General features: G+C 43.5%; 1 protein-coding gene across 1 annotated transcript in view; it reads left to right on the top strand.

Moving 5' to 3' along the window:
* gse1b (Gse1 coiled-coil protein b) overlaps positions 1 to 23,836 on the top strand; it is a 168,529-nt gene that overhangs the window by 27,788 nt on the left and 116,905 nt on the right.

The following is a 23,836-nucleotide window of genomic DNA, read 5'->3' as shown; positions in this document are numbered from 1 at the left end:
ACTTGTGTATCAGGGTTACCTCTAGTTGTGTGTAGATGTGTGGGTTTGTGTTTGAGTGTGAGTTTTCCTATGTAGTTTCTGCCAGCTGCCGTCAGAGGACAAGAGGCTAAGCCACATCTCTAACCAGTTTTAGAGCCTCCCTATCTCTGCTCATACAGGCTAGGTTGCTGGGAACATGCACGCACGCCACACGCACGCACGCACACATGCACACAAACGACACACATGCTCATGCACTCCAGTGATGTATATTCCTTTTTACCATCTCTTACACACAGACACACACACACACACAGATTCCCTCTCCCAGCGTGGCGAAACTAGATTAGTGTGTATAAAGGCTCATAATCCCTGCTGCCTCCCCGGCAGGCAAAGAGGAGCCTGTCCTCCAAATTAGGTTGGCCTCTCCGGGTGATGAGTGGCTGCCAGCAAGGGTCCACTATATTTGTGTGTGTATTATTGCTGTTGTGTGTGCGCTGTGAAGCACACGTCTTTAGCTGCTGCGTCACTTGTCCACACGTAGGCATTCGCTCAGAGCAAAGGACAGAAGAAGATGGCACTTGTGGAAGCAGAGTCACAGTGTTTGGTTTGCTTAGTTTTAGCATCTTATGTTTATGCTGCTAAATATCACATTACAGAAGATGACCGCTGAATGTACAAACAGGAGCAGTTTAGATTAACAGCTGGCTTTGCTTGTTAAAGGGTGTGTCAACATGTAATGTCCTCTGGCGTAGTCCATTATTTGAGGCAGAGTTCAAGAACGTAAAGAAGCTTAAATATGAAAGATGTCTCCAATGCTAAGATATAGAAAATGCTTGTGAAACATATATTCAGTTTGTGTTGCTACTTGTTGTAACTTCGACTAATTACTGCAAGCTTCAATAACAGTTAAGCAAGAGCAACAAGTTTGTGTTTATATTTACAAAACTAAAAACATGATTACTTGGTTCTGGAAGTGCATTAGAGACTCAACCTCTTTTATAGCAAAGTTCAAAGTTTGTTGTGCTACGTACTGCATTTCCTCGTTCGCTTCAGCTGTTGTGTAAGAGAATAAAATCACAGCAAGCAGATTGTTGTTATACATAAATGATGGACTCTATGTCTGCATGCACTTTGACTAGAATTTGATGCATGTCTCTCATGCTGTATCTATACCTTTATATAGCTTTGTTCACCTTCCCTAAGTGATTTTCTTTTCTCATGTTTTGCAGCAATGCTTCACTCTTTGGTTGCCTTCCTGTCACAGTCGTGTGTGTGTATATGCGCCTGTATTTGTTGTCTGCTATAAGCCGATTTAGTGATGTTTAAACCATGCAGGCAGCAGGTTGTTTGACCTCTGAACTGGTATTGATATAAAAGCCAATGCGTTATATAACAGTATAATGCACAGGCACGTTGTGACAAATGACAGACTGAAGTACAGCATATATCTCTTTCACCCCCAGCAGTCATGTTTTAACTACTGTCAGAAATACAGTTTCCTCTGTACTTGGCGAATAAAGTGAGATTAATTCCAGCAAGAGCTCAGTAATTACAGATATGGTCTAAAATTTCCCAATTGTTGCCATTATTATTTTGGTTATTACACACAGCGATCTCTATTGGTGCACGTACATCTAATCCAGCCCCAGCAGTCATGATGCTGTGAATGTTGTCCTTCTGTTACCCTCTGTAGTGCTTATCATCATGATTCAGCAGGCTGACTGGTATACTAAGACTGTATTAGCTATGGGGCTGCACTCTTTGGGGTCTTTAGTGTGCTAATAGTGAAGAGCCCATAGGGAAGCACAGTAATTGGTCTTTATTTATGCTGAGTGAAGGCTATGATTAACTAATATCACCCCTGAGTCTATATACGCGCACACATTAACACAGATGCAGGGTAAACATGTGCATGCACAGTTGCACACACACACATACACACATATAGATTCCCTTATATACCGTGTGTAGTAGTGAGATTGAATGGAGAATTGAACTAATCCCTGATGGCAGCCTGAATGCTCTGTAAAGCCACTGACAGGCATAAAAAAGCATATTTGTAGTTCACTTACTAGTACCACTGTGTATTGCTACAGGAGTGGGGGATGTTACCAATATAGTTTTTAATGCGGCTGTGACAAATTATAAGTGGTGGATGTGCATCAGTTCCTTTGTTATGCTGCTCTTATATATCTGCAAGTAGATTACCCTGCTTTGCTTGTTGCCAAATGCCATCAAACTGCCAAAGGATCCCCATCATGTCAGTGAAGAAAAAAACACAAGACTTTGTGGATGTATGTGCATATGTGTTGTTTACCTCTTTTTTCTATTGCTGCTAATGAGCTGAGGGCACCGAGGCCATGCTTTGTCTTTTGAAGAGACAGACGGCAAGCGGGGAAAGTGGTGTTGTGCTGGGCTGAAGCCTGCTAAACTTACACACATGAAGGCTCTGTGCGTCGTTCATGTTTCGGCCGTGTTGTTCCGCTTCTGTATGCATGGCCGACCCACCTGTGTGTATGCATGTGTATGTGTGCGCGTGTGCCATGCTTACTGTTCAAATCCCCACAGTGGCAGTGTTCTCATGGTGTTACTCCTAGCACAGGAAACCGAACACCGGGCTGTAATCAGAGCTGCAGTGAGTGGCTCACAACAACAGTGTTCCCTCATTATGGCTCCAGCAGATCACCTTTACCTCCTGTGTGTGTGTGTGTGTGTGTGTGATTATGGTTCCTCCCTGGTGGCTTTACAGGCAGCAGTGGTGCATGTGGCTGCATGCAAAGTGATCTGTGTGTGTGCGCATGTTTTGCACAGCATATACTAAAGATCTGGTGTTTATTGGATTTTTGGTTGATTGGTTTTAAAGTGACTTTGTCTGTCTGAAATCGATTGTGACTGAAATATCAAAAACTTCCAGATAGATGCGTTTTGTAATTACAAACATTTTTCATTTGCACTCACAATTCATAAGAATGCATGTATTATTATTGTCATACTTGGTTTTACAAATAGGCATTCATAGCTTTGACCTTCATTGCCAGGGTCTACAATATAAGCTTTATGTACAATTCCTGCATTAAGATAAATAAATAAAAATAATATGTCTACCACCACTGGCTCATGAGTAAGAAGAGACATGTAGCCCACTTAACTGGCCAACCGAGTTTCACATAGATGTTACCACTGGTCGAATCTTAGGGTCTGCAGCAGCAGTGAAGCTGATATTTCAGTTTGGACTGAAGTGTTGGATCAATCATTATACCAATATTGTCCTCCCCCAGAGCCTAACCATTTGCATGGCAAAAAAACTGCAACTTGCAGCTGACCTTGTGCTCATGTCTGTGTTGTACAATTCTGTATTGATATAGTATTCTAATGAGTATTGACCTCCAGCTGCTGGAAGCCTTAAAAAAAAAATTCTAATGAATTTAAAACGAACACAGTATTCAAACAACACCACACATCAGAGGCATCGGTTAAAGAAGAGGGCTCAACCAGTGTTGTAAAGAGAGAGATTCCAGCATATAAAAGAAAAAATAAGCAACGATACACTGTAAATTTATTTATTCATTCAACAGTTCTGTCTTTAAAGCCTCAAAAGGGAGCATAAGGGTGTCTACAGAACCTTTGCATTCAACTCTGCACTCCATTTATGAATGGAAGGAGGTGTTTAATGGTATTAGATGAATTTGATTTTGTAGCTTAGAATTATCACTACTTAAAACAAGCTTGGCATGCCACAACATAAAAATTGCTTTTACTTTAATCCTATGTTTAGAATATACGATAGAAACTGTTTCACATGCCCCTGAAAGTCATCCTTGACTCCTGATTGAAGTGCACTGTTCTTCAAGCTGCTGCAGCTGTTCTCAGAGGCAAGTGATTCCTCAACTACTCAAGTGTGGTCCACATCAGTTTGATCTTCATCTAACTGACTCCTGTTATTGAATCAGGATAACCTGACCCTCCCTCTCTTCTCATTCAGCTTTTTTTTTTTATTGCATTAACTCTGCCTCCCTAACCCTCCCTCCCTACTTTATGTGGCCCAGTAATGAGACAGTGATAGATTACCCTAAACCCCAGCCTCTATATCTCTCCACCCATCTCCCCCCTCCTCACACCGACGTAGATGCCCACCATGACATTCGGTTTGGAAGTGAGTGGATGTTCAAGTTATGTATGAAGCGTGTAAGCTTGCGAGCTCAAGTGACGGGACTGTGATATGGTTCATGTGGTACAGATTCTGTTTCTAATCCCGTGTCAGACATTTAGTGCCAATTTGTAGAGGAGCTGGCAAGGAGGCTGAACCCATCGACAGGGCCGGGGCATCACGGGGTTACCCAGAATATGATGCTATCACAACATAAGTGATGATGATGATGTTGATGCAGCTTTGAGGTATAATCATCCCGGTTTTGGGGCATGATTTTCTTTAGATTCCATATATTTATACCCTCAAAAGGAAGCGATATGTCTGCGTGTGAAAGCAGCATTTTTTGTTGCAGCTTGTTCAGATAGCTGAAACTGCCTTGTATACTTTTAGATAATCTACAGTGATGCTAGTATTTTGTAGACAGCACAGGAGGTAGAGAGGATTGTTTGCTCTTTACAGGGCTGGCAGTTTATCTTCCTCCTCTTGTCCCTCTTGTCCTTGGTCAGGTTATGGCCGTTTTTGTTGCCATCTGTCTTTGAATGTTTGTGAGTGGGTCAGTGCCAAACAAATTGTTAAGCCTAGCTGCATCCCACCTCTGCCTATGAAAGATAGGCGTAGAAAAATAAATTACTGAAAGCATAAGCAAAGAGCTGTGTTTATTCACTACTTTAGTGACATTAGTGTTCACTTTCAGAGTGAGCGAAGTTCTGTGCCAAAGTGTGTATTAGAGGTGGACATCAAAAATCACTTTGCCATTTCAAGTAACTTTATTCAGTTCAGTTCAAAGATTGATAGTCAGTAACTTTGCACTTTGTTCATTGTTTTCTAAAGCTAAGCAGTCTCATCACTCTTCAAACGCATCGTGTTTGTGTGTGTGTGAGCATGTGTTCGACAGTGTATAGAAGCTGCAGTAATCCAATTTACAGAAATGCGGCTTTGCCTCGGCTCAGTAGCTGCTGCCTAGTTTAGAGTGGAGGGGTCCAGTTTTCTTTAAGCTGCAGGGTTGGGTGGGATTGTGTTCGTGTTGCTTCCACTCCCACTGACTTGTGTCACTGGTCAGGGCTTTTGTATACACCTTAGTCATTTTGTGCATCTTTGTGTTTCATTGTAATGATTTCAAGTCTGTTAGTCACCTCATTTGTTTGTTCCACGTATTTAAGATGTGGTTAACTACACACACACACACACACACACACACACACACACACACACACACACACACACACACACACACACACACACACACACACACACACACACACACACACACACACACACACACACACAGCTATGGTCTTCCAGTGGTCTGCTACGCCCCTGGCTCAGTGCTGTCTCTATGTCTCAGAGCACACATTCATTATCTAATCTTCCTCTATGTTTAATTTACAGCCTTGGCTGCTGCTGCCATATGCTCCCTTTGTCTCTGCCGGCTAGCACACTCTGACACACACACACACACACACACACACACACACACACACACACACACACACACACACACATGTACGCGTGCACTCACACACACATTGCTCTGTGTAGCTTTGCTTCAACCTTCAGCATCAGAAAAAAAAAGCAAAACAAAAACAAACATGCCAAAGAGAGCCTGTACCCACCCCCTTTAGCAACACTTCTCAACCTTCCCACAAGCTTATGTTGACACAGACAGGAGTGTGTGTGTGTCTCATTATGTCTTGGTGTGTGTTATCTGCTGTCCAGGCGTTTAGACAAGATTGCACTGAGGAGACAGATTGACCTGTTTGAGGTGAGAAACCTTTGTACCGACTGTTTTTCCCGCCCTTATTATCGCTTCTTCTTCTTGCTTCTTCTACGTGTTTTCTGTACCTGTGAGTTTCATTGTCAGCATCCAGTGGAAGGTGTGGCACTTGACGCATATTGTTGATTTGCTTGTCACTCTTTATCCCTTCTCTCATTCATTGCTGTGCACTGCAGCAGCAAAATGCTCACATTTTGGTGTTTTGCTGGATATCTGTGCACAGAGCAAGGCAGAGCAAGGTTTGCAGACTGTGTGCTCATCCAGGGGCAGCTAATGTAGTGTCACTGTGAAATATAAATGGGCTAAGAGCAGCCATGCTGTTGATGAGTACTCCCAGGCCTTTTTACACAGCGATGTTGTGTGAAGAGTCCCTATCCTTATTCATTTTCATGGCTCTGCAGTTCTGCTATTGACTTAAAGTGCGGCGATGCAACCACCTACTCTGGTGCATTTGGGAAATATAATGAGCCACAGCGACAGGAATTTAAATACAGTGGAGTGGTGAGGGCAGGAGATGAGAGAGGAGAACACAAGTGGAGCAAGAGAGTGTGCTTCCTGTTTGTTTTGCCCGGATTAAAGTGAATCGCCGCGTTGTTCTCTGTCCACATCGTCCCGGGCGATGCAGTTTTCCTTCGCATACAGCCCTCTCTCTTTCACATGCTACTTCCCCTTGCTCTCTTGGCCAGTAACACATGTTTTGAAATGACGTATTCACACAGCGAGACACTTTGAGCACGGGTGTGTATGTGAGGGAGACAGAGAGAGAGAGAGTTTGTGGTTAGCAGGGCTTTCTCTCTGGCTCCAGAGGCCCTGGCCAAGTCAGTGGTGAGGTTTGGCTCACTTCTCTCAACACTGCACACACAGTCTTGCACACAGACTCACACACACTGTCTTTCTTTCTTTCTTTTTTATACGTCTCTCTCTCTTGTGCTGATCCATCCACATAAGCTCTCTTCTTATTTTATGGACAGTAAGCCCACCATCTTTACCTTCCTGCCCCCCAGGAAGTAGATCACAGCTCATTTTAATGGTCCGACTGTGTCCCAGAATAAACCCCGCAGTGAGATTCTCCTGTTACATTACACCTCCTCAGCACCAAACTCTTTTTCTCTTTGTTTCTCTCTTTCCCGCTGCCTCTCTTTCTCCCCCTCTCTCTCTCTCTCTCTCTCTCTCTCACACACACACACACACACACACACACACACACACACACACACACACACACACACACACACACACACACACACACACACACATGCACAAAGAATGCAGTGCCTTCCAGTTCTTAATGAGACAAAGAGCCATTGATTTAGCAGGGAGTACAAGGAGTTAGAAGTGATCGATCTTGTTAAGCCCGTGGACACACTCTCACTAGGCCTGGAAGAGAAGGAATGCGAAATGGATGCAGGGAAGACAGAGAGAGAGAGAGAGGAAGAGAGCAGGTTGGGGAGGTGTGATCAAGAGATATGGTCTCTTAATGTGGTCACCGGGGCTGTGCTGGATAGCTATTAATGTGGCCTTAAAATACATCACACACTCCAGCAGATCCAGATGAGGATCACTTTGATCAGGTGGGCTGTGATGGAGGAGACGGGAGAGAAGAGGGGAGGGGAGTGATGGAGGAGATGGAGGGAGGGAGGGGTGATGGGTGGGAGAGGGAAGGATAGAGATGGAGGTGGTGCAGTGATGTATGAAGTCTTGTGGAGTTTGTGTGTGTCTGTGTGTGATGGGAAATTTTATGGTTAGGCTGAGGTTTGCCTCTTGGGACATGCATGTGGGCCAGCTGTGTGCATGTGTGTGTGTCTCTGAGGATGTGGTATATGTATTTGTGCGCTCACTCTCCAGCCTAACATTTCGATGAAAAAGCTAACAGCGCCTGGTCTGGATGATGAACTAAATAACAAAGCATAGAAGTGGGTGTTAAAGATACTGTGAGTAGGTCAGAAATTGTTTAAAATCTGGTTTTGAGGATGCCCAGTCCAGCCATTTATGCTACAACAAACTTGCCCCTCGGTGTACCATTAGTGCACATTCAGACAGAAACCGGCACTGTGGTAAACAGCACAAGGAACTGATTAGGTGGAGTTTGTTGCTTCAGGTACCAGTGAGATTTGAAATACATTTCAGAACGCCCATTTTGAGCAACAGCAGATCAGCAAATCTGAAGACATAACAAATACTCGGAGACAGGGTTAGAAATGTCTTTGGAAAATTATCACAGGGGCAACTATTTTCACGACAATCACAAATTAAGATAAGCAGCAGTGATATATTTCTCATGCTGCAAAGTAATCCAACAGGAATGAGCGCTTGCAGTTCCCAACAGCTCCAGTGTCAGTGGCCGATTGTAAAGCAGTGGTGCCTAACCTAGAAGTCTCTGTCTTTCATATATGATCAATGTGGCGTAGTTATGAGATGAAAAATGAAAGAAGCTCTGCTGCACAAATTGCATTTATTTATTGCCTTTTTCAATCTGTATTTTTTTTACCCCCAACATTTCTGCAGATCAAGGACTTCAGTATTTTTTCTTAGTTGAAGCGATGCAATAAAAGTCATTAAGTATTGGCCTAAAAAATTCTACTTCGGTACTGACATCGTATAATGCCAAGAAAACTGAATCTCTCAGCTGATCACTGGTTTCATTGCTTGTGTGTGGGCGTAGACTGTATACTTCAATATACAGTCTCTGTGTGGGTAGGTGGAGTGGATGATGTTGTTACTACAAAATCTTTACTCACCACTGTGGCTCATTGATTATGATTTTTAAACAGCAGTGAGAGTGAGACAGACAGATGGATCTGCCAATGAATGATGCAGATACCTTATTTGTGGTCACACAAAGTTAAGCAGTGGCTATTCATCATGAGTTAGTTTCGCTTTGCAACTAGCCAGCTAGCATTATTTCATTCATCCAATGACAGATTCATAAACTTTCAATGAAAATAAATGGTTTTCTTTTAGTTCAGTTTGTGTAGTGGGCTGAAATTCATGTTATTATGAGGTACCTATATATTTTTAATTTAATAGATGTTTCTGGCAAAGGCTGGTAACATTTATATATAAATATCAATAGATCCTGTGTTTATTTTCTTCACTGACATTGATGAAGACAAAAAGAGTGCATCAATCAAAGCTCAGCTCTGAAAAGGGAAGAGGTGCAAGACAATCCATGGAGACTGAGAGATAAGGAAAGAAAGAAGGTGGTAGAAATGAGAAAGGAAGAGCGGGTGCTCATTGTGCCAAAGATAAGATTAGCGTGATGTCCTTGTGCTGTTCAACACAAACAAAAAGGGACCTGCTTGCATTCAAACAGTTTGGTCTTTGGTAATTATAGTGGAACCTTTCCAAAGTTTTAGGTGAATCATTCAAAGCAACATTATAACTGACTCTCACGTGTTACTACTTGACAGATCATTTTTTACTACTGCCCAGTGACTTGTTTTAAGACTTAATGTATATGATTTTTCATCTAAAATGCACATGGACTCAACTGTTCAAATAACATGTTTTAAGATGTTTAGAGAAGATTTTTTTTTTTGGTGAAACTGTTGTCTAACAACTCATAGACATGTGAAATATAGCATGGGGCAACAGAGACTATAGAGGTTCCAAACCAAAAAAATGCTTAGATCTTCTGCCCTAAAGGACGGTGGTCACATTGTGTTCTTTCTTTCTTTCTTTCTTTCTTTCTTTCTTTCTTTCTTTCTCTCTCTCTCTCTCTCTGTCTCTCTCACATTCTCTGTTGTCATTCCCAGTGCCGCTTGACATCCAGTGACAGTGAGAGTGCAAGTCATTGGTGAGCGAAGCCTTAAAAGAAGCTGCTTTTTTATGAGCAGACATAAAAACACATGAAACCGGCACCGTTTAAAAAGACATCATACTTCCCAAGACAGCCTGCAGAGAAAAAGAAAGAAAGGAGGGGTAGCAGTGGTGTAGGTGGAGGTGGGGGAGTGACTGCAACAGCATACCACACAGTCAAATGGAAACAAAGCAGCTCACCTTTTGTTGTCTCTATTCTTTCATCATTTTATGGTGCTATCATCATTGCTGTATTACAAACACACAACCATCTGCTGAATGTCTTACATATAAGACTTAATTATAATTTTCAGATACAACATGTACTGGGCAAAACTTACTACTTCCCGATCTGCATCACTGTTGTCTGTTTATGTAGCAGGGAACTGCAGATGAGGTTAGTATCAACATTCTCCTTTGCTTAATGTTCAAATCTGAGGAGCCTTGTTTCTCTAAATCACTTCCACTGACTCTTTGATGCAACTGCTAAGCATATAAAGTCAAAAGATAACAGGGACATATGGAATGAGGCCAGATGATTGCAGCAGTGTTAGCGAAATATGTTATCTCCTTATTGTGGTTTGGCTCTGCACTCCAGAAGCATCAGTTGTACCATGATCTTCCTCCATGGAGCAGAGGCTGGCAGGCGGTAAGGCCCATGGAGGCAGAGTTCTGCCCAAGACCAGGGCCCTCTGACTGGACTTGGGACTGCAAACTAGCCCTTTGTTACCGTAGAGAACCTCCATAGTTACTGGTTCACAGCTGGGCCCAAGGATCAATGCCATTTCACCCAATGTGTATATATTTGTATAATCATCAGAACTGGGTCTATTAGAGTCACGAAAATCATGTCAAATATCATAATGTCAATATGAGAGTGATATTAAGTAAGGTACGGATTTGTAAAGGATTTCTTTACCATTGTGAGAAAGTGGCACAGCGTCACTGTAACTATCCACTGACCGCTGTGGACCACGAATTGTTACAAGATTTCATCCATTGAAAATCATACAACTGAGCAGCATTGGCAGAGTACTGGACTCTCTGATTGCTTTTCTTGTTTGTCTGTCAAACCTCTAGTCTAAATTAAGTAACATCACTAGAGGCAATTTGTTGGACTTAAGGCAACTCCCTGTGGAGTCAAAACAGCCTTAACTCACATAGCAGCAGTACTACCAAAACTTAGGATGAGGGATTTGGTTGGTGGTTGTGGTAGGACAGTGTTTTATTCATCATTCCACTAACCCTATCTGAGTTTGTGACTTGGTGGCACGCTAAGCTGACAATTACAGAAATCCCTCTCCCCAGCAATGTTTTCAATTTTCTTTGGGGATCCCAAGGTGGTCCTTGGCCAGATGAGATATGCAAGACCTCCAGTGTGTTCTGGATCTACCCTAGGGTCTACTCCAAGTCAAACTTTCCTGGAAAACCTCCCAGTAGGCATCCTAAGCAGATGCCCAACCCACCTCAGCTGCCTCTTTTCGATGCAAACAAGCAACAACTGTATTCTAAGGTCCCTCAAGATATCTCAGCTCCTCATCTATCGCAAAGATTGAGATCAGCTGTCCTACAGAGAAAAATTATTTCAGCTTCTTGGATCTGGACCTCATTCTTTCATTCACTACCATAAGTGAAGGTTGGTAAATCAAGCACTTTGCCCTCTGGCTTGGCTCTTTCTTTACCACAACAGTTCAATGCCCACATTCCTGCTGATTCAGCACCTATTCATCTATCTATCTCATGCTCCATTTCCCCATCACTCATGAGACATGGTCCCAAAATACTGAAACTACTTTGCTTCAGGCAGCAACTCACCCACAACCCAGCAGGAGCAACCCGGCAGTGTCTGGTGGAGAACTATGGTCTCAGACTTGGAGGTGCTAACCTTCCAGTGTGTGCTGAAGGTCATGGTCTGATGAAGCCAACAGAACCATGTCAGTCACAAAAAGTAAAGCCGTGACTCTGAGATTCCCAAATCGGACACCCTCCTGACCCGGGCTGCACCTTGAGATTGTTTCCATTAATATCACAAACAGGATCATACGGTCACTGGAAATGTGCTTGGCCCAGTGACAAGAACACAAACAAGACTCTCACTTTGGTTGTACAAGAACTGAATGGCTCCTACTCCATAATCACACCATGCTCCCCACAGGGTTGCCCGGGGCAACATTTTAGCTCAAGATATTCATAGCTTACTTGCTTTAAATGGTCTACATACATATTCTATGTTAGCTTAAATTCATGGGCAAATCTACTCTTTCTCTCCAACAGGATGTAGTGATGCAGGATACTTTGCAGGTACCAAAATATGACTGATCATTGACAAACAAATTATGGTGGTTATCGTAGGTATGTGTTGGATGCAGCAACTGTGAAATTACCATCATGTGATACTGTTGACTGTCTGTTGGTTTTTGTCATTGCAGTTGGCGACTTGACACAGTGATGAGTATTTAAGTGTTAAACATGCATGCATGCATCGCATGTATGCACAAAGAGACGCACCTAAATCTCCCACAGCTGTTAAATGCAACACAGACACACACACACACACATGCACACACACATGCGCACATCATATTAAATCCATCATGGCCTCTGTGTCCCGTGCTGCCAGCTGCTCACTGCTCTGCTACTACGTCTGTCTTGTTGCTAGGATACAGACACATTCAGGGAGTCGCTCACCCCTTGTCATACCCATTCTGTTTTTGCCCATATGTTGCCAAGGTGCCACTAATTGTACACACATTCATACACACAGACACACACACTAAGCTTCATTTGGTCCCGAATACACTAATACGCTAAATCAAGAGATACACAAGAAATCCACTTAGTACATGCTCTTCACAATTGGAGTTTATGATTTTTTTAATTGATTGGAAAGTGGCTTCTCCTACTTCTCTGCAATAAACGTCCTGGACAAGAGGGGGCAGGATGGAGAGCACATTCCTAATGCACAAGTACCATCAGGGGGCGCTATCTGTCTATTTACTTCCTTGCTGTAACAGCGTAGCATCACTTCATCCTTATCAGTGAGGATACCTCGACAGCAATTCCCTCCTGTCTTCTCTCTCTTTACCTCTCTGCTTGGCTCCTTCTCTCTTGTCTTTTTATCTCTTCCTAAGCCTGCCTCTCTGCTCATCCCCCCCTCTTCTTTTCCTCCCTCTTGGTTCCTTTCCTGCCTTGTCTTTTCATCCTCACCTGCCTCTGTCCTTACCACCTAGCTCCTCTCACTTCCCATGCCTGCCTGTCTTCTTGTTCCTTACACTGCTGCCAATTCTTACCCTTTCGCTTTTTTTTTTGCCTCCTTCTCCTCATCGCCTGTCTCAAATCCCCCCTCCTCCTATCTCACCTTCCCACAACAACAGCAGATGAGATTCCCCTTTACAGAGCCTCACTTCCCTGCCTCCCTTCATCTCTTCCTCCCTCCCTCCCTCCCTCTCTGGCTCTCTCACTCCCTGCATTCATCACTCTTGCCCCTCAGGGCTTTGTTCTGCCTTAATCAGGAGCTTAAGTGTTGCATTCTCACCCAGACAATGCCTGCCATTCAGTCTGGGTCTGTGTAAATAGGTGTGCCCTGTTAGTGTGCCAGCGGGCATGCCATGCCAGCCTCACTGCAGTAGTGGTGATCAGCCGTAGCCCCAGCTACAGGAGGCACTGCTCCACATGCACACATTCACAAACATACACCAACTAGCAACAGCAGGAGGTGGAAGAGCAGAAACTTGGTGAAGGCTTTCTTTGAAGTGCTGCCATACAAAGGCATGGATGGCCAAAGCAACACACACAACACAGGCAATGCACTTGGCCAAATGGACTGCTGGAAGAGGGATTCTTTTCATAATCAGCCATTTGCCCTCTCCTCTTAGCTGGCCTTTTACTTTTCAGTTCCTCTCCTTCTGACTTGCGGTCTTGACTTATTTGTATTTCTTTATCCGAGGCAGCCCTGTGTGGTTGTTTGGTGGTAAAACAGCAGACTAGTGACTACAGGGTTATGCGTGTAGCGGCTGCAGGAGACCACCAGCCTGTTTCTTGGCCACCTGGCATGCTCTTTCTAGGAGGCACTGCAGGCCTCTACCCAGCTGGATGATGCTTGCTCTCAGACTGGTGTGCCACATCCAGAGAGCCAACTTCCTTCCAACACCCGACCATCTGTCGACATCCATGATGGCACTCTACCTGCGGATAGAGAGGGAGGAATAGGGAGAGCTTGACAAACATACTGTGTGTTGGAAAAAGAGACGCCTCCATTGATACACAATGAAAGTCTTTGTGATGATGTGCAAGTATTTGTGTTTCGCAAACTAAAGCTCAGTAGTGTATACCCACGTCACCTTTGACTGTTTATTGCTGTCAACTTCCAACTAACAAAGAGGTGGAGATCCAGCAGGAGTAAGTTGATGAAAGAGAAAAGGGATGGACAGACATATAAACCCAGACTACGCAGATGCAAATGACAAACAGAAAGGGGGAAAAAAAGTGAGCCCACACTCGCCCATGCTATCTATCCTCCTCAGATGGCCATTTGGGCTTGTTAATCTATCGCCTGGTAACAGAGACAGCCTATCAACAACAGCCACGCCCCTCTGCACATGCTCATAGAGAGGGGCTCATTTGGATCTTTGAAGGGAAAATGTGCACAGTGCACTAAAATACACACACACACAAAGCGCATGCACGTACACACACAAGCTACCCACAAATCCTGGCCTGTCATTGCTCTCCATTGTTTGGCTGCGGTTGCTTTCTCCTAGTGTGACTGCCAGCAGATGGCTACCACTGAGCTGTCAGAGTCGGCCTGGGGCCCACACACAGGCACACACACATACAAACACACAACACACACACACAGAGGAACACTCACTCATACAAAGAGGGTCTTATTGCACACAGAGCATATGCACAGTGCCCATTGAATGGTGCTAGTTTTGGCTCTATAACACTACTCTAGGTCTTCTTAAACTTCGGTTTATACAGTGCATACTTTGTGTTTTCTACTGCCTCTGTGTTTTTCAAACACACACACACTTACACGCAGCGGTTCCTGATAGACTGTGGAGTCGCTCAGCTACAGGTGCCCCTCATGACCCTCTCTCTGTAATGACTGTGTAATCTCATAAAAGGGCCGCCTGACTGCATTAGCATGTGCAAAGGCCATTGTGTGTGTGTGTGTGCTTGTGCATAAGTAACTGTTCGGAATCTTGCTTCGGCTGCCATCTTTTGCATCTTTCTGTGTGTGTGTGTGTGTGTGTGTGTGTGTGTGTGTGTGTGTGTGTGTGTGTGTGTGTGTGTGTGTGTGTGTGTGTGTGTGTGTGTGTGTGTGTGTGTGTGTGTGTGTGTGTGTGTGTGTGCATGCGTGTGTGTATTTCAAAGCGATTGTGTGTCGAAGCAGGTGTCAGGCCTAATGGAGTGTGTCAGCACAGTGTAAAAGCAGCTGCTGCAGCCAGGGGTTGCCTGAGGTCATCCAGAGGTGAAAGGTCAGGGTCGGGGTGAGGAGTCGGCTGTAGCTACACGACATTCCTCTACTCGCTAATCATAGCTCTGATGAATGGCTGCAAAGTGGCAGCTGGTAGACAGGAGGCACTGTGTGTGGCGGTGTCAGAGGAAGACACAGGGAGGAGGATGGAGAGGACAGGGGAGGAGAGGAGAGGGGAGGGGAGGGGAGGGGAGTTGAGGATAGAAAGAGGAGGAAGGATCTATACATTGCAACTAATCTCACACACACATCCACACAAGCAGGCAGAGCGAGTATTGACTGCGCTGGGCTGTGATCCTGAAGGAGCTGTACATCAGAGAAGACAAGCACAACAACACAGGCTTTTGTCAATGTCTGAAACTACACACACAAGCACACACACCCAGTGGTGCACATGCTTGCATCGTCACTCTTTTCCTCCCTCTCTCTCTCTCTCCCCACGCACACATATCCACACACATGCACGCTACACACAGTTTGTTGTGTCTGCAGAAAGCTGGAACTAATGACAGGCTTTGTGTTGTGTGTGCTCACTCAGCTGCCCCCTGGACACACTTTACCCACCCAGCAGAAAACAGCCCTTTGTGTTTCCCTCTCTCTCTCCTTGTATCTCTGTATCTCTCTCTGTCTTGTTCTCGCTGTCTCCATACTTTCTTCTCCTCTCTGGAGAATTGACTTGTTTTGCTGTGCTCTGCTGTATATATTACCTACTGTATATATTTTCCTGGGGCCTGACAACAAGATATATGAGTGCAGTGGTCGTTTTGGCTGACACCAGCCATTCACATTTGCCATTAAATAGGGCAATAAAATATATACATAAAAATGGCATTTTGTGGTTAATATTAAACTCTTGATATGATGTGCTAAATCATGGGAAATAAAAGTGAATCACTGTTATTTTTTTTACAGCTACTGTTTGCTTTAGGCTGATGGAAAACAGTGGGAGTAAAACTGATTTTGTAGCAATACTGAAAATATAATGAGGCTGACAGTTTCTGTGTGCCAGTGATGTGACATAATGGTACACTTTATTTGTTCAGTACTGCCCAGTATATCATTCGACTAGCAGAGTCATTTACGTTTTTACTATGCCTAAGAGGGAGTGTCTGTGTATGTACGTGTCCACAAACAGTTGTGTAGAGCATCTATGCATGTACTGTTCTTCACTAAAAATACATTTGGAATTAATACTCGGTAACATTTAATGTCATCACTATAAACTGTAATCTTTGTAAAGTTGTCTAATAGAGTAACTTAGGCAGAGTGGTCTATAAAACTCCTACTGGACTTGAACATAACTCTACAGTCATTGAATGAACTGCTATGTAATTATTAATACACATTCATGGTTCCCAGCTGATATATCTTGCTAACTTTGATGCCCTAACTATTCCTTTAGCACAAACGTAATGTTGACATTTGTGGATTTGGTGACCTTTATTGATGAGTTTCTATTAAACTTGGTTTTCACATTTATGTCTCTTCTGGAATGAATTTATATTTGCTGTAAGGCCTTAACTTTTCATTGAGTGCCATCGTGAGGCTTAATACATGAGTCATCGTGTTGGAAAAAAATGGCTGTACACTATTATAGAAGGTCCCAAGGCCATTTATTAAAGTTTTATTATCTATATTAGTGTCCAGACTATTATATAAAATTTCCGTTATGATGACTCACATATATTTTTGCCCAGTGTCTGCTCATCACATAGGTATGTGTACTTTTTGTATTTTTTTTGCAAAGTTATATGTCCAAATACCTTGGAAGCTAATGGCATTCTCATCAAACTCAGCTGTGCTTCATATTGTATTTGTGACATTTGTAAATGCTACAAATAAAACATTCCTGTGTTTTGCTCCCCACGTGCTGGAGTCCCAGGCGTGTGGTGTGCAATCATTGATGTTTAGATGTGTGTGGCTATAAACAAAGAGGGTGTGTCAGCAGATCAAATCCACCCACCTACATACACATACCCGTGTGCCACTGCTTTCACTGTGCAGCTACCTCCATCCCTGCCTTCAATTTCTTCAAGCACAATGAGCAGCCTTTCTGGCAGCATCGGTCTGTTTATCATACACTGATCCCTCTGCCTGATTTCTATCCCTCCAGCTTTCTTTTGCCTCATATCAAAATGCCATCAATGAGAGCTGTGTGCAGGAGAGATTTCTGTTCTTAATGTCACAGTGCTGCCCAGAGGAGTGTTTTTATTGACCGAAATGCTCGCCTCCATACTAGCTTATCTTGCTGCATGTATACATGCTTCACACGTAAATAGTACATATGACATGCCTGTGGTGACTTTCAAGAGCAGTCTAGAGCCTTTGAGAGGCTTAAAGTAATGGATCGCAAACAGCTAATAGCTATTATTCATTGATACATAACTTACCCTGCTAATTTTTTAAGGCCTCTTCCTATTTTCTCTCCACTAGTGTCTATGCGTGCATGTGGTTATATGCTGCTGTGAGAGGTTGACTGTCAAACGGTCAGCTTGTTTTCGCTCTGACAGCTGGTTCAAGCAGGAAGAATCCAATCGATAGCACTTAGCCTCTTCCTGTTAGAGTTCCCAACAGAACTGGGAGAAGGACGCGGCCGTGCATTTGTGTCCAGCTGTGTGTGTGTGTGTGTTTTTGCGTGCACATGTGACTGCCCACATTCACATATTTCCTTTTTGTTTATAAAGCATTGTGTCTGACGCTGAGTAAAATTTAATGTATTTATGCTTTTGGAATGCTAGCTCAAGGACACACTGTAATGCCACAAGGTAGTGTTTCTCTTGATTTATTGACATCCATCTAGCTTTTCATCTCACAGTTTGTGCCCTAACCGCAGGTTTAACCTATCCGAGCCTCAATTCAAATAACTCTCAGATAGTAGTCTGATAACCTTGAATTTGAATTCTGTAGATAAACTGCAAAGGAAGAAACATCAGAGTAAAATGCACTGTATTCATGCAGATATATAGACTGGTATTGTGAAAGTATTAAATCTGAGTGCATTCCTGCCCTTTGTGGCCTGCCTTGAAGAGAGGAATAAAACATACCCTTTAGATGTCAATAAAATATCACATAGTTATTGAGTCACTTATACTCCTGCATCCTGTTCCTCGGGACAAAATAGACCCAGGAAGTGACAAAATGTTCATTGGGATGCTTTAAATGTAGTACTTCCCTTCCTTTGGGCTCAGCTCTCCATCAGGATACACATGTTTTACAACCGTGACATCGCTGACATTTGAAGGGCAGAATGATAGTGAGGACTGAGGTCAGATCAGCATCCACTTTGGCTGATCCACTGACCTGCAGCATCCTGCACTGCGGGGGAGTTTGCTTCAGTCTGTGTGTACACACCATGCAGACAGTGTTGGATTGAGAACATAATGCTGATTCACTCTGAAACCTATTAGCAATTACAATGTTTGCAGAGGTATTATTTGGACGAGAGAGTGAAGCTAATTCTGGCTTGCTCCAAGGTCATGCCCAGTGTTGTAGTTAGGGAATCTCTTTAATCTGGTTATGCTGGTCCACAATGTCGTAATTTCATGTGTTTTATTTTAATGGAGGGTAGGTTGAGCAATATTCCACATGATGTATTTTGGTGATATTTACCATTTTATAGCTGTGGGGTTAGTATTCCAACCGTGTATGTGAATGCGTTTTTGCTCTTTCAGTCGTTTAAACAATCAAATAAGTAAGCCAAATTCTCTTTCCCCACAAACAATAAATATCCTTTAAATGTCTCAGCGACTACTGAAAAGCAACTGAATACAGATAGCTGATAAGATATCTGGTGCATGCATGTGCTGCTCTCACATCAGCCTCAGTGTGGGGCCTGTTTCTGCTGGCCTTCCTGTCCTTCTGCCCTTGACTGACCCAAGCTTGACCTGTGTTTGGGCCCTGGGCCTCCTCTTGGCTACTGTATGGGCTTCTGTGTGTGTTGTGTGAGTGTGTGTGTGTATGTGTGTGTGCACATGTGTGGCTAACACAGGGTGGTAGGGTGTAATTTGAGCCCCAGGCTAAGACAGGACTGCTGCACAGTCCATCCAGGCAGAAAAAGCAAGACATAGGAGCCTCAGGGTGGCAGAGGGGGAAGGAGAGAGAGACAGAGCGAGAGAGAGAGCGAGTGAGGGTGAGATGGCTGAAAGAGGAAGAAGTGCGAAGGTTTGAGAGGGAGAGAGAAAGAGAGAGAGAGGGAGTAATGGACAAAGCATTGCAAGGCTCTTTTTAACTCAGTCTCCGTGGAAGAGAGATGTCAGTCTGTGTCAGTTCGCTCCACTAACCAGCCTCTAGCAGGAGAAACGGATCCTCTCCCTCTCTCTCTCACACGTTCTTGCCTTCTCTCCCTCTCACTCCCTCCCACACTATCTCAAGCTACTTTCTTCTCTCATATCTTTTGGTGATAGCTTTTCTGCCTCAGTTGAGAGAAGCAGAAACACTCCACAGCTCTGGGGAAAACAGCAAGACTAAGTAAAAGACCAAGCAGTGAACCAGTCATCTCTAAAAGGCAGGCAATGTATAGTGCAGGTCCTCTCCTGATCACACTACGGGTGAATGAGGACGGGCTGCTCCAAATGCTGTAGACTAAGGCCCCCGAAGGCAGGGCACGCTGCTGGCTCTGCTGCAGTGTTTCCCTCAGTGTTGTGAGGAGGGCAGCACACAACTCTTCAAACACAGAAGGGATCAAATCTTCAAATCCCCTGGAAATGTCAACCACGTTTGAGGAAATGTCACTAGAGCTGAGAACACACGCAAACACACATCGACAGGAGCGTGCGTACACACACACTACAAACACACACACTACAAACACACACACACACACACACACACACACACACATAGAAAGGGACTCGCGCCCAACGCCATGGCAAGGGAAGCAGCGTGATATAAGGCAGTCATGTCCTGTGGTTGAAATCAGCTTCATGTCCTTCATTTTCACAAATCTCAAGAAAGAATCATTGTATGCTATGTGGGGTGGTTATTCCCAATAATGTTGAAGTGATAATCTGTGGCATTTTCACATGAGTAAACATCTTTTTTTTGCTGCTCTCTCACATCAAATGATGCAACACAACAGTGATTTAACTGTTACAGCAGTTGGAATTCACACCAGACCAATAAACTGTGGAAAACTTGGGTAATTTATTGTTTGAAAATCTTTCAAATTCTCCATTTGGTTGTAAAGAAGTGTCTCATAATTTCTCTGGGAAGCAATGATTCAGTTTCTGGTCTCTCCCCTTCCCTTGTACCCATAAAATAGATGGAACACTATGTAATAATGCAATTAGTTTGCTATCAAAAGTCATCATATGTAGATCCTTAGTAGCCTCAGGTGATCTCATCTGGAGCCACTGACATCATCCCCTGTTCCTATTGATCTCTCCTCACTCCCGCTGACTAGCTTATCGACATCCTCAAGTGTATATCCTGTCTAGACTGTCAGCAGCATTTATGGATGGCCCTGCCCCTGGCGACACACACACAAACACACGCGCACACACACACACGTATGCCCACCATCTCTGCTTATTGATGTATCCTTTTGCTTGGCCCCGTCCGCCTCTTAAATGAATCTGGTAGGTGTTGAACTGCAGATGTTGTTCGGGGCTCTAGTATCGACTGGCATGGCTGTGATGAAAGAGCTTGTCCCTGCAGAGACCTGCCAATGAGCGTGTGAGGGGAAGAACGAGAGTAATTGTGAAAAGGTGCATGTGTTTTTGAGTGATGCGCATACGTATCACCCCATCACTCCCTGTGTGTCATTACCGGGAAGTGATAGTGAGTCCAGGACATTGTGTGTACATTTGTGCTTCAAGAGGTTGACAGGTGATATGTGGGTTGAGACAGGCAAATGACTAGAGATGCTGTGACCATCTTGACTGACAAGCTTCCTTCTCTAAGACGCTCATACGGGGGTACAAGCACGTACAGTTTCACTGTGAAAGCCTGCAGGCACTCTTGACTGTTTATGTTCAGCCTCCTTTAAAGATCTGCACTGAGCTACAAAGCCTTGTGATCCTCTGAGGGCATTTGCTCTTCCACACTGATTTCTGGTGGCAGGCTCTCGCCATGTCCTGCGACATCATCCATTACCAACTTCCTCATTACAGATTAAAGGAGATAATGCTGAACTGTGGAATTAACCTCAATTAGTACTACCTCTGTAGATCTTTCTCATTTCACCTCCTGACTCCTGCTCTGCATCTTAAACATCTCTCTTCTATTCCTGGTCTATTCAGAGGGCGTATATCAACATGAGTGCACTCATGTCAACTGAGACACAGCTCTTATATGTAAAAAAAAAATAAAACAGATTTACAGTTTTATGTATGCGGTGACATCAAAGAAAATACTTTTTTTTCTTTAAACAATGTTTTTATCAATTACTGACATTGTACATTATTTTATGGCCAATTGATAATGAATGTAAAAGACTCCATCCAGTGAAAATCATGTTTTTTGCTGTTTTAGCATGTCCATATGGTGTTTTTTGGATCTCAAAGCACCAGGACTGAGAATTCCTGCCTTGAAACTCCAATAACCATCATAAAAACACAAATTCAGATAATCAAGTCTTTCATATGCAATAGTCCTATAAGATAAGGTTGGGGCTTTCCATGTCATTATTGTTCCTCAGAATCAGTTTCTGGTTTGAACTTGTGTGACTGAATTACTCTAATATTATAATTTACATATTGTGTAGTGTAGAGTAGTTGTAGGCGTAGATCTGCACATTCAAGAGGAAGAAAAATGCGGAGTTACATCTAAGCCATTTTTTATTTTTACTGCAAAAACATAAAGTTTGATATATGGAAATTAGTTTTTCATGGTTTTGCAGAGAGGGACTTTAATGTTTTTGCTTTACTGTATATTGTTGAGGTAGACCTTTGTAGTTTTAGTAAATTTTAACAAACTTCGGTGGGTTGTTGCCACTACGCCGAAATTTTGGTTTATCTCACACCTTGTATTAGTGCATTATTATGCATTAGACTTGACTTGATATACTGTGTAAACTCACATGTATAACAAATATCACATGGCTCACTCCATCATTTTTGTAGGTATGTCTGAATAAACCTGTAAGAAACATTAACATTAAAGTGAGTACAATGTCAGCCAGCAATGTCAGGTATCCCATGTTTGAAAAAGGCTTTAATCACTAACTACAGGTATTAAATGGTCGTGCCAGACATAACACTCTGTTGTGCAAACATGACATTTCATAAATAATTATACCCCTTCTCGGTTATTTAGATCTAAATGAGTCATTTGAGAGTGATTACGGCAACAGCTAAATGTGCACCTTCAAATCTTCCAGCTTGTTCTTTAAGGGCAGTATTGTAGTTAGTTTTACTCCCTGCCATCTGTTTTGGTGGACCAGAGAGGCAGCAATATCTGAGTAATTAAATTCTATAAGCTGAATGTGACAGTTTTTTCTTTGTATCCCGATCCTTTCATTTTTTTCACAGTTTAATATCCAATTCAGGGAGGTTACAAACGAGCATCTCACCTGGCGCTAAAAAAAAGACAAAGAGGAAGAAAGACAGGACAGTTAAGCAGTTGAAAGAAAGAGCAAGGTGCCGAAAAGGTTAGGAAATCGTTAGGGATGTTTGTTGTGTATGTTTTCGGGAGTAAAGGTAATCCCCAGACTCAGACATGACTATTTGCCTGCAAGTTTGTTTTTTTTCCACACACCTGATGTGCAGGGGGATGTAGACAGAGGAGACACACCCAGCGTGTCTGATGAGGAGGATAAGATAAGTAATTAAACTCTGTAAAGCAAAGAAGTGAAATACCCAATGACATTCCGCACAGACAAACACGATCGCATGAGAATCCCAGTAATTCAGTGGCACAGACATTAGTGCAAGTGCGTAGGAGAGCGGGATCGTTAGCTTGAACAAAGGGTGAGTTTATTGTTAAGTGAGGTTTGTTTAAATGGATTTTAACTGCTGGTGTGGCAGAGGTAGCTGTCTGGGCTTGCAGGAAGGGCAGGTGGGCAGGTCTGAGAGAGACAGTTGAAAGTCCCAACCCAAAAAAGTCCCTCTGACCAGTAGATGAATTTACATATGGGCCAACAGCCAAAACCTGTGGCGGTTTTTGTGTCATAGCTACTGTTGTGGTTTTGCCCGCTGAGTCTGCACTGATACACAGTGATGCTCATAAACACCTGCATTTGTGTGTGTGTGCGTGTGTGTGGGAGTGTGACCGAACAGACATGTAAGCACACACTCAAAAAAAGAAAAAAAAAACGCACTAACTACTTCCCCCCTGGCTCCTCATGAGAAGTCATTAGGAATGTGTCTGTGTGTTTTATTTTTAGCAGTGTGTGTTTAGGAGGGGTAGTGGAGTCTCGTCAGTCTTCAGGGCCCTCCTCTGCTCTGTCGCTCTGTGTCTCTGTCTCCAGCTGAGAGCTATGTATATTTCATAAGCCCAGGGTGCCTTTTTGTCTTAAGATGCGCTGCACCTCCCCTGCCTGTCTCTCTGCTGCTCGTCAATGGAGGGAGCCATCACAGCCTTTTTTTAAGTCTCCCCTACTCCTCTCTTTCTTACTCTCTCTCCTCGTTGACAGCCACCCTCTGCTTCTCCCTCTGCTTTTCATGGTCAGCTTGTCTCTTTCCTGAAGTCTCATCCCTCTTTCCTCTTTCAG

Source organism: Acanthochromis polyacanthus, chromosome 2 (assembly GCF_021347895.1).
Source record: "Acanthochromis polyacanthus isolate Apoly-LR-REF ecotype Palm Island chromosome 2, KAUST_Apoly_ChrSc, whole genome shotgun sequence".
NCBI classification, from domain to species: domain Eukaryota; kingdom Metazoa; phylum Chordata; class Actinopteri; family Pomacentridae; genus Acanthochromis; species Acanthochromis polyacanthus.
Note: the sequence above shows the minus strand (reverse complement) of the source record. Positions and strands in the feature narration are given on the sequence as shown.